The sequence below is a fragment of the Oenanthe melanoleuca genome, chromosome 9, assembly GCF_029582105.1.
Source record: "Oenanthe melanoleuca isolate GR-GAL-2019-014 chromosome 9, OMel1.0, whole genome shotgun sequence".
NCBI classification, from domain to species: Eukaryota; Metazoa; Chordata; class Aves; order Passeriformes; family Muscicapidae; genus Oenanthe; species Oenanthe melanoleuca.
This window is the reverse complement of record NC_079343.1, coordinates 16,773,303-16,784,231: the sequence shown is the minus strand read 5'-3', so window position 1 is coordinate 16,784,231 and position 10,929 is coordinate 16,773,303.

Sequence of the window (10,929 nt, the reverse complement as noted above, 5' to 3'; positions counted from 1 at the left end):
TGTCTGGGAGCTGAAGGGGGAACCTACAGCAGAGCCACCTTGGCTGAGGTGTGAGGCACAGCCTGGGGTGGATTTGTGGGCACCCCAGATGAGCTCTTGCCCTGTGATGTGGTCACTGTGCTGCTGCAGGAATGATGCTCCTGGTGTCCCCAGAGCTGAGCCACTGCCCTGTCACCCATCTGTCATGGTGCTGAATCACCCAGGGAAGGTTTGGTGGTTAAACACTGTGGAGCACAAAGCCACCTCTGCTCTTTGAAGTTTCTGGTGGTGAGATGAAGAAAGCTCTCTCCTTTTGAATTTTCTCTTAAGTCCATAGTGTAACTATAACCTCAACAGCACTGGCATGGGAAGGGAGAATGAGAATGGACTTTGAAGTTATAATTCATGTTTTAATTGTTCCCAGCTCTAGCATGCATATTACCCCCAAATCCAAAGCTTTCAAATTTGTTGGAAATTGCTTTAAATCTGAATATTGACTGGTAAACCCATGAGTTAACCACAGAAGTGACCTGGATAAATGTCATTTTTGATCCTTTAATGATATTGTCAGAGCCTCAAGCACAGCAAAGAATTAGTGGTGACATTTCTAGTGAGCTGCTGCTATCTGAGTCTCCCCAAGAGTCCTTCAGGCTTGTTAAAGTTGGAAAGACATCTTCCAGGTTAGATTTAAGCAACAGAATCACTTTACCACTAACCTCATACCACTGTTACTTAATGATGTGTGCTCTGTGTATCAACACAGACATTTCACTTGTGTTTTATTGCTGGAATTTTTATAAGGTATTTGTCCAGCTATCTGTGGGAATCCTTCAGCACAGAGCTATTTCTGCATGTCTGTTTTTAGATAGTCTCATGAAATCAGTGTTTTGGTGCTTTCTTGCTATGTGCAGACTAATAAAATCCAGCATATTCATCTTTTCTCACTTTTTCCAAGCCTGTCTTTCTCAATGGCCTTCAGTGAGTACAAATGTCTGACACTGGAGGCTTATCTGAGGCTTTTCCAATACCCTGCTGAAGCTGACTGCAGTCATTCCACAATATTTATTACCTGAATGTAAGGTTTAGCAGCTGTGAGAGGAAGGGAAAGCCACACAATAACAACAATATGTGTGAGACTTAGCACATTCCCACCAAGTGCAAACTTCCACTTTGGAAGAAGGATGATGATTCCCAATAAAAGCAAATCTGGGTTAGGTTTCCTAGGATGAGCCTCCTGTGATAATCTGGGAAGCCTCACTTGGCAGTGCTCAGTAACAGGGGTGTGTGCAGGCATGTCAAGTTCAAACTCCTTTTGAGTTCTGGGGCTTGTTTTTCTGTTTTCTGTGCCCTCCCTAGAGGTGTAAAGAGAAGCATCTAGCACAGGGTAACAAACATCACTAAACTTTGGGGATTTCTCTGGGTGGAGTGACCAAACTGTTGGGAGCTGCCTGAGGTTTAGCTAAGGGTGCCAGGATTGTGTTCTGTTCTTTATTGACCCTTGTATGAAAGGGCTGAGAGGCTGGTTTTTTAAATTAGAAAGGGATTTTCTCTGAAGTACTTTTAGGAAAGGGAAGAAAAGGTGTATGATCTTTCCAAGAGAAGCATATAGGTGAGGGAGGAAGGGACAGGAATTCCCTCATAATTGAGCATTCTTTTTTTTATGGGGATCTCCTATGCACACAGAGTAACATGCTTCAGAGCAAGAGGATTAGACACACAGGGAGGAATTTCAATCCCCCAAAGGCAGGAAAATGTGCTTCAGGTCTGTATTACTTGTCCAAGGTTTTATATTCCAAATCCTAGCCAAGCTGTGCTTGTTTTGGGCTGGCCCACTGGCTGTGCATGTGTCACACCTCTGCCCTGTGGCTCAGAGCATGGGCAGGAGCCCTCCAAGAGCACAGGGCTGAGTAGTTTGGATGGTTTAGTGAGCTGAATCATCTTGCCCAGGGGTCAGACAGGCAAGGTGAAAGGAAAGTGGTTGGAACAGTTGACTTGGAGCAACACAACCTGTGTGGGTGCCACTGAGATGTTGGAGTGACTCAGGTACACCATGACACCCTTAGAGACAAGTGCTGGGTGAGAACAGAGGGAAAAGCTCAGACACAAAAAATGCAGTTTCTGATTCAGACCAAGAGTCTGTGTGGGTCTCAGCTACTGAGAAGAAAATAACTCTACTGTGCCTGAAGCCAGGACAATATCCTTCTGCCCCTGTGGCCTGGCTCAGCATTTGGGGCCCTGGGCTTTTTAGAAGGTAAATGACTTCTGCTGCACATGGAGACTCCAGCAGCTTGGTGTTCCTGGTGGGAGTGGGAATTTTCCCTGGGAAGCAGACACCTATCAGCCAGGCATCACTTACCTTGGCATCTTGGTCTTCTGATGGGTCTGAGCTTCCATAAATAGGCCAATCTTCAGCTCAGTGGAGGCAAGTCAAGACTTCAGTAGGGCTGAGCTAAATCTCCTGACTGCCAACTCCCAGGAAATAGAAATTGTTAAGCCAGCTTTGCCATCAGATTGTTTGTGGAGTAGGTGTGTGTCCTTTTCCTCAAAGGCTACTAACACAACAGAGAAGTTACTGTAAGAGTTTTTAGAAGATACAAAGAATGCCAGTGTTGTGAAATTACTTTTGGAGCATGTACATGTACCTTGTTTCAAAGGAACTTCATAAGAATTGGCTCATTGGATTCTTATTCATCAGCTATTGCTTTCAAAGACAGGGCTTCTGTTTTAAGAAAATACAGCCATTAACTAATGCCTTTACTTTTCTTTGATCTTTGCCAGCAAAATTTTTCCCTTTAATTTCTTCTGTAGTCTTTCTCCCATGTACAGTTCGTGGCACACACCCTTATTTGTTCTTCGATTGCTTTCCAATTAATTATCAGAGGCAGTTATAAAAATTTCCATCCAGTATTATAGAAAGGCAATTTCTTTTTTAAGAGCTGTAAAATCAGCCACATTGTTTCCTTTCATGTGGTTTGACTTTAACCTACTCTGCCCTGAAGGTAAGAGATGAGGAGATGAGCTGCTCCCGAGTTCTGATGGGCATTTGCAGTGAAGTCAGACATGAACAGAGCAGGAAGCACTTTGTCAATAATAAATCAGGTCCCAAGGAGGAAGAGGTTGACAGGGGCTTCAGTGGTGTTTTGTCTCCTTATTAGTACCTGCACAGCAGGATTAATGTCTGTGGTGTTTTCTGAGGTGAGTCAAGTGTAAAAGCTTGAAGCTGGAGGGAAGCACCAGAGTGTGCTCAGCAGGCAGATGGGGGCTGGAACCCCCACACATCCCCCAGCACACCCAGAGCCTGGGTGGGGGATGTGAACTCCCATAACCTCCTTGCACACAAGGAAACACGACTGCACTTACACACTTGAAAGTATCTCCAATATTTCCAAGTCTTCAGTAAAACATCTTGTTGGCTGATGACAGTTTTCTTAGTGCTTTTCCTGTGTAAGGATTATTTGGCTTTGTTTATTTACATGCTGTATTATCAGAGTTAAACCTCTCCATCTGTATGAGAAGTAAGTAGCCTCAGGTCAGTCCTCTGCACTGGACATGTCCTGGCAACTTGTTCCAGCCCTTCCCTTCACAAGCCTTCACACTTGTCACCCTTCCTGCTCTGCCATTTACATTCACACAGTGGCTGAGGTATTTCAGAAGCTTCTTCCATTTCTCTTGCTCTGACCAGAGCAGGAGCTGCCAGCACTTTATTTTTACTGTCTTGTTACCAACACAGGTGACCATGGCTGGTGAGGTGTTCATGAATACACCACCCAGAGAAACCACAGCATCCTGTGGAAAGCTGGGGTGCTGCTGCTGATGATCTCCTCTTGATGTGATAAACAGAATTTTATTGTCTAGAATTCCCCCTTTAATGCTGAAGGTTTGTTTTTTTTTTTAACAAGCAAAATTACCTGTGTCTCAGTGCTGTAGCAGTATTTACATCCTGACTTGTCCTACTAAGGAGGCATCAGGTTTTTGAAGAGCAGGAAAAGGGTGGCAGACTGGTCATGTCACCTGGAACTGCTGTAGCAGTCTTGTGTGGCATCTTCATTAGAGCCCTGGTCGTATTAATTACCCAGAAAAGCCATTTATGGGCAATGACAGGTCAATCAGGAAGCATGCTGAACACTTGTAGAGAAAATGTAAGCTTGCAGCTCCAGGAGCAGAAGTGCTGACTCAAAACCCCAGGGACTGCAGAGGTTATGGGGCAGGAGTGTGCTGATTACCTGCCATAGAGCCCTGCACTCAGCTGTGCACCATCACCCGCTGTAATTTCGCCTGACTAATGATTATAGGTTTAGGCTTTAACTCTGCCATCTGCTCTGTGTGCAGATGGACATCTGCACTGGATGCTGCTAGAGGAGGACCCACACTCAGGGATGATTTTTGTTTCCTGAAATGCCTCAAATTCTGCCTTTCTGTTTTGGTAGAGATGTCTCTCAACACATCTGAGATTTATCCAGTGACTCTGATAGCCCAAAACTCTGGTTAACCAAGACCACTGCAAACAGCATTGCTGTTTCCAAAATCTGAGTAACATTAATGTTTCCATAAACACCACAGAGCATTTCCATGCAGTTTAGAAACTGCAGTTGAATTATGGAGAGTGAAATTGTAACACAGGCTTACGTAGGTCATTAGCTATCAGGGCTTCCAGACTTCCCTTGTCTGGATGAGATAGAATCTTGGCCTGAGCTGTGGTTATTGTCCCTCTGGGCAAAAAGACCTTGGGAGGTGAGCTTGGCTGAAGCTGCAAGGAACTTTCCTTTGCATTTCTCATTAGGAGGTGGTGGATGGAAAATGTAAGCAGTGGGATAAAGGATTCCAGGGTGATGCTGACCCTAAGCCACAGGCTGAAGAGGCAGGGAGTACAGATTTGGGGAAAGGACAGTGGTGTTTGTGTGGGAGACAGAATGAATGAAGGTGATGGGCTGTGGCACAGAAAGTGAGTCAGAGCTGGGAGGAACCCACAATCAGGAATGATGTTTGGAGCTGCAGGAGTCAGGGACACCAGTCTGTGATCTCATGCCTAGAAGGTGGTGCTCAAATCTGTAGAAGCATCAAAATGTGAGGCAGTGAGCTGGGACTTGAGTGCAAGTGCCAGCCTTACACACAGAGCTAAAGGGTTTTTTCCTGAAAGTGATGCAACAACCCAGATCCTTCTACTTTGCTGCTGAAAATTAAGGTGTTTTCTGGTGTATAAAAAAGCTTGTGTCTGAGCAGGAAATGGAAAGACTTCATTGCTTCAGGTGATGTACTGGCATTCCCAGATGAAACCCATGGTTTTACAGCACAGCTGCATTTTAAATCCCATCCAACCTGAATCCTGATTGTCACCATGTTAGTTACAGCACTTGTCAGGCTGAACTCTGCAGCATCACCCCTGTCTGCTACTGGTCTCTATTTTTAGGCCAAGAATTTAATTTTAGGTGTATTTAAGTGTCTTACCATTACCTTCCACTTTTACCTTTCTGTATCTGCATGATGTAAGTTTGATACTCAGTAAAATGGATACCACTATAGTAAATTTTAACTGCATTGAAATCAAATAGCAAAATAAACTTCTCTGTTGAGAACCCTTAGCATCAGAGATGAAACTGTGTGCAGCATCTTACCTCTAAGTGGTGGGAGTGGATTAATCCATCCATTTTTGCCCTGAATTCAACTGGGAGAACCTGCATGGTCTGGAGAGGCTTTGCTGAGGAGGACATGCTCTGTCTCTAGAGTCTGGATCAGCTACAATCACGTAGGTTTGAAAATGTTCTCCTTGTCAAGGGCAGGATAATTCAATTTCTACTGTCCAGAGCTGCCTGCAGTCAGTGCTGCCCCGTGCAGGTGTCAATGCTGGCATTGGGCTGTGAGCTTTCCTTTGTTGCTGGATCTTCCTGGTGCAACCATGGAATTAACAGCTTCCTCTGAGGGAGCTGGAGGTTAACAGGATGTCAATCCATAGAACAAATTTTCTTAATGCCAGCACAGAGCCTTTGTTGTCCCATTTAGTCACAGTGCCACAACAGAAAGGTGTTTCTGCTCACAGGGGATCCCATCCCCAAACTGTAACCCATCAACACCTTCCACTGACTCCTGTGGCTTTTGGGAACAGTTTGACCCTCCTGACTAATGCAGAAATCATGTTTGGAAAAGTTCTGCATAGAGCTGATTCCGTGCTGGGTGTTTTTTCCTTGTGTTTAATAGCTATGGAGCATTTTAATACTGGTAATTATTCAATAGGGTCACCTGGAAAGGCACAAGCACTCCAGCTCTTGCCAACAAACTACTTAAACACCTGCTTAGAGATAAGCACACACATTAAGGTAAATGAAGTTGCTTCTGGGCTTGGTGCTGAGCAGATGTTTACAGTTCCTGGGTTAGGTGAAACTCCTTGCTTGAAATTGTCATCTTTTAATGAGTGGAAATTAGTTTCTAGTATGAGAATTAACTTTCATTAACAAAATATAAAACTCTCCCCATGCTGAAAAACTAGATGGAATAAGGAAAAAATTAGTTCAAGCTTCTCCATGCAGATCCTTAGAGCAATAACATTCATTAGGAAGGAATGATGTGTGTGTGAGAAGTCATTGCATGTGCACTTCAAAATACCTTTCTGGAGCTTAAAATATCCAGGTTTAAAATTACAAAACTGCTTTGGATGTTGCAAAACAATGTGTGGAGAGACAATATCTCACTCTGAAGCACACCTGACCTTATCCTGCTGGGAATACTGCAGATCTGTGCAAAAGATGAGCTGGAGAGAGCTCCTGGGTTAGTGGATGTCCTGAAGAGAAAGATAAAAGGCAAGAAACACTCTGAATCCTTCTCCCTTGGAACACCTCTGCTGTGCTGAAATGCGTCAGCATCAAAATAGAGGGAAGGTCCTTCCAGAGAAATCCAGCACAACTGAGCATTCCTAGTACCCTGGATGGGAAGCTTTATAACCCTGGCCCTTGGTGACTCTGGTTTCATAAGGGTGGAGTGTGCCCAGCTGAGGCATGGGCAGTGTGTGCTGGCATGTCCCCCACGAGAAAAATAAAGGCAAAAGAACTGGGAAAACAAATTGTCATCAGATCTTCTGTGGGAATGGTTTTGAACATTAAAGATTAATAACCTCTCTTTTTGGGAGGAAGGCAGGGAAGGGAAGCAGGTGAGTTGAGCAGCACTTGTGTTACAGGGATCTGCAGCATCAGGCTTTAAACCAGCTCATTTAAATCTTGATTTGAGCTGTGCCCACAGTGATGGAGGAAAGGGCCTGCTCTGCTCCCACATGCAGATGAAGATTCTCAGGACTGGACTGAAACATTTGGCAAGTGAGTGCATGAAGCTGAAGGTTACCTGCAGGCAGCTGTTGCTCAGCCTGGGGGTGTTTATATGGCTATTTAATTGCATGTTGCTCAGAACTAAATGAGACTTACATGAATAACCACAGCAACACAAGTGCTGCTGCCTCTGAGATAAAGGATCTTACTTGAGAAACAAATGCTTAACTAATAATACCCCAGGCCCTGTGCACTTTTAAAACTCTCTACTTATCTCTGATAGGAAAGAAATGGTCTAGTTCTTAAAAATAAACCCAAAAGCATTTGAAGGATGTTTTTTCCCCCCTCCATTTTTCTATTCTTTTCCCAGGTTGCAAAAATAACATCCAATAATGAAATGAAAACAAGCTGAATGGTTACACTGAGTGGAGGAGGGAAGAGGTAGTCACAGACAGCTGGAGCATGTCTGGGCCAGTGTCTCAGTTCCTTTCTTTCTGTTCCTTCAGTGCCCCTCCAAGAATGCAGACAATGCTGGCCACGACTGTTTCATATTTGATTTCCACACTTGAATCTGTGCTTGCTAAATGAAACCCCATTGTCAGGCTGGCACACACCCACACTGCCTCCCTGGTCCCACTGCAGATCATGGGCAAGGGTCCTGCTGCAGCCCCTCCAGAGAGGATCAGGTATGCCAAGAGCACTTTTCTGCTTTTGTGGCATTGCAGCAAAAGCTTTTGGACTCCTCTTGCAGCCACATCCATGGAGTGGCCTCATAAATCTTGGTTGGAGGGCAGACAGAGTGCTGCAGGGAAGGGATGAGGGTTTGGATCAATGGGGCACTCAGCTGCAGTCAGTCTCTGGGAAAGGTATTTGGAGAGAACTCCTGGGTAAGCAGGGTCTGGTTCTGCAAAGGGCTGCTCCCCTGCCCTGCTCAGGGAGGGGGGGCAGGTGGGCATGCTTTGGATCCTGGGGAGGTCCCAGGGTGGGACAGGAACATCAGGTCCAGCAGCTCCAGAGCTTTGCTCAATGTAGGCAGGAGAAAAGTTGTGTGCTGGGAGCAAAGCAGGGACTGAGAAACAAAGCATCCCTTCATAACCCCTGAAAAATACCAAGGAGGGCATGAAAATGATGAATCTGATTAATAAGCTTAGGGGATTACAAAATGCAGCAGCTGTCCAGTGCTTTAGGCTGAGACCCCTCTGGCCTTTCCCCCCACAGGCTGGTTCTGTGCTGCAGTGCCTGCCTCTGCAGCCCTTGTGACTTGTCAGCATCCTGACTGTGACAGGGATGCCAGAGCTCTGCCCAAAGCCCTTTGCAGCTCAGGAGGAGGGAGAGGACGTGGCTGTGGCACCATGGGGTGTGATGCTGGAGTAGGAGGAAGCACTGGCAGTGTTTTAAATCTTCAGGTGTCCCAGAGGAGTCCACAGCTGGGCTGTTGTCATGGAAACAGTTATTTTTTTGGGGTTTGCAGACTGGCTCTAACCAAAGGTCAAAGGGAAGAAAAGCCCCAAGGGGTGGCTTGCACAGAAGGTGAGATTTCCCTCAGCACAGCAGAATTTGTGAATGTCTGAACCAACAGCAAGCCCTCCAAGGTGAATGTGCTGCAGGAATGTCAGGGCTGGAAATCAAAGCCATGCTCATGCAAGAGCTGCTCAGGGGTGTGGGGCTGGGCTCTGCTCTGGGTCACTCAGATCCATTTCTCCTCCTGCCCTCACCTTTCATCCCCCTGTCAAGGAGCTCCTGCCCAAGGCTCTGCTGGAGCAGAGATCCCACATGCTGCAAGGTGGCAATTCTCACACCTCTCCTCTGCCTGTGCTGAGATCAGACCTGTGTTTATCTCAGAGCTAGGTCTGTGCAGGCTTTGATGGCTCTGTGTGTTACTGACACAGAAATGTTGACAGTCACAAGGAAAATCTCCAGACTCTGCTTTCTGTAATGTCAAAAGCCAACTGTATCATTTCCATAAAATTTTGCCAAGCCTTTAAATTCGGAGGCCCAGGCTATGCATGCAGAAGGTGTAATGGGGCTGAAGGGCCAAATTAAAGGTTTATAAGATGATCTAATGGAATGAACCACATGGCTTCAGGGGTACTCCTGATCCCAGTGTGATCCTTGCCCAGCCATGCCACTCTCCTGGCAATCCCCCCTCCCAGCTGTGACTGATTCTCTTCTTCAAGTGAACACATTGGAGCAGCTTCACAAAAATCCTCACAAAACCCAAAGCTGCACAGAACACAGCCCAACTCAAACATGGCTCCAGTGTTTGCAGGGTGAGGGGGTACCACTCGTAACATGATGGGTGTTTGCAGAGGTTTGGGAAGGGAAAAGGGATCAGGACTGTAACCCAGGTGGCTGATCCCAACCAGAGAGCAGTAGCAGGATGGGCCAAGGAGCAGGGAAGTAGCAGCAGGAGCAAACTGCACTGAGGCTCCCATGATGCTCAGGATGTTAAAGGCAAAACTGGCTTCCCACTGAAATGGAGACAAAAGCATTTTATCACTTTTATGACCTGCTGAGTGATTATTTATTTAAAGAAAAATCAAGCTCTTTAAAGGGTATTTTTGCATTTCTTCATTTCCAACTTGGATAAATCCTCTTTTAAAAAATATATTTAATCTCCTTTATTCTGTGTCCAAAAAAAGGCTGGTAAGGAAAATTAGTAACTTGAATGTCACAAACTTATTTTTAAAAAAGGAGACTTTTTTTTATTTATTTTTTGGGGGGAAGACCAAGTCATTGGAACCATATTTTACTGAGAATATCAGAAGAATAAGTTGGAACAGGTATGCAATCATATAGTGTTTAAGGACAATGGGTGGCCTTTAAAATTTAATTTTTGCACAGTTGAATACAAAAAAATTCCTTGTTACAAAACAGAAGATGTGGTAGAAAGTGAGAGATTGACTTCTGGTGGGACACTTACTGTGCACCCTCAATGAGCCCTATAGCCTCTATAGCACATGTGACCCACAATATCAACAAGAAAAGTGGTTTTCTTTTCAAATGCATCACCCAGGTTGGTTCTGCTGCTCCCTTCCTGCCTCCTGCATGTGGCACCCTATTGACTCCTGGACTTGTCCCCTGCCCTCAGCAGGATTTTGTGGCTGAGCTCAGCTCTGGGGTGGGTGGGTGAAAAGCTCTGCTGGGTGCTCACCTTCCCTGGCTCTTGTGCCTCCTCCTTGTCCCAGCACATCCCTGCCCCGGAGGGCTTTGCTCTGGAGCCAGTCCCACCCTTTGTGCCAGCTCAGAGGCTTTTCTGTGCTGGGGGAAGCCTTAGAAGAGCTTTTAGGAATAATTTACATTTTCTTTGATCCAGCAGCTCTGCAGGTAGAACAGTAATACTGTTGGAGCAGGCAGTAACTGGCTGCTGTGCTGGGGCTGGAATGACTGCTCTGCCCTCAGGGAGGGCTCTAAAGGGGATTGCATTGGCCACAGGAAAGGCAGGACCATGGCTCTGCTGGTGAGCACTCAGCCAGCTGGGAGAGCCTTGGAGGAAAGGCTAAAATTCACCTTTTGTGGACTCAGACATGGCACTGTGTCATCATTGTGGGCATGGTTACACAGAGTGTTCAGTGCTGGTTGCCAAAAGGTCACTGAAAACTGTTCTGTGCATCTCCTGCCTCTGCTGTTCCATGCTCCTGATGTCCTGACCCTGAGGAACCTCAGGGCACTTGGAAGGACGTGGCATCCCTTATAGGAC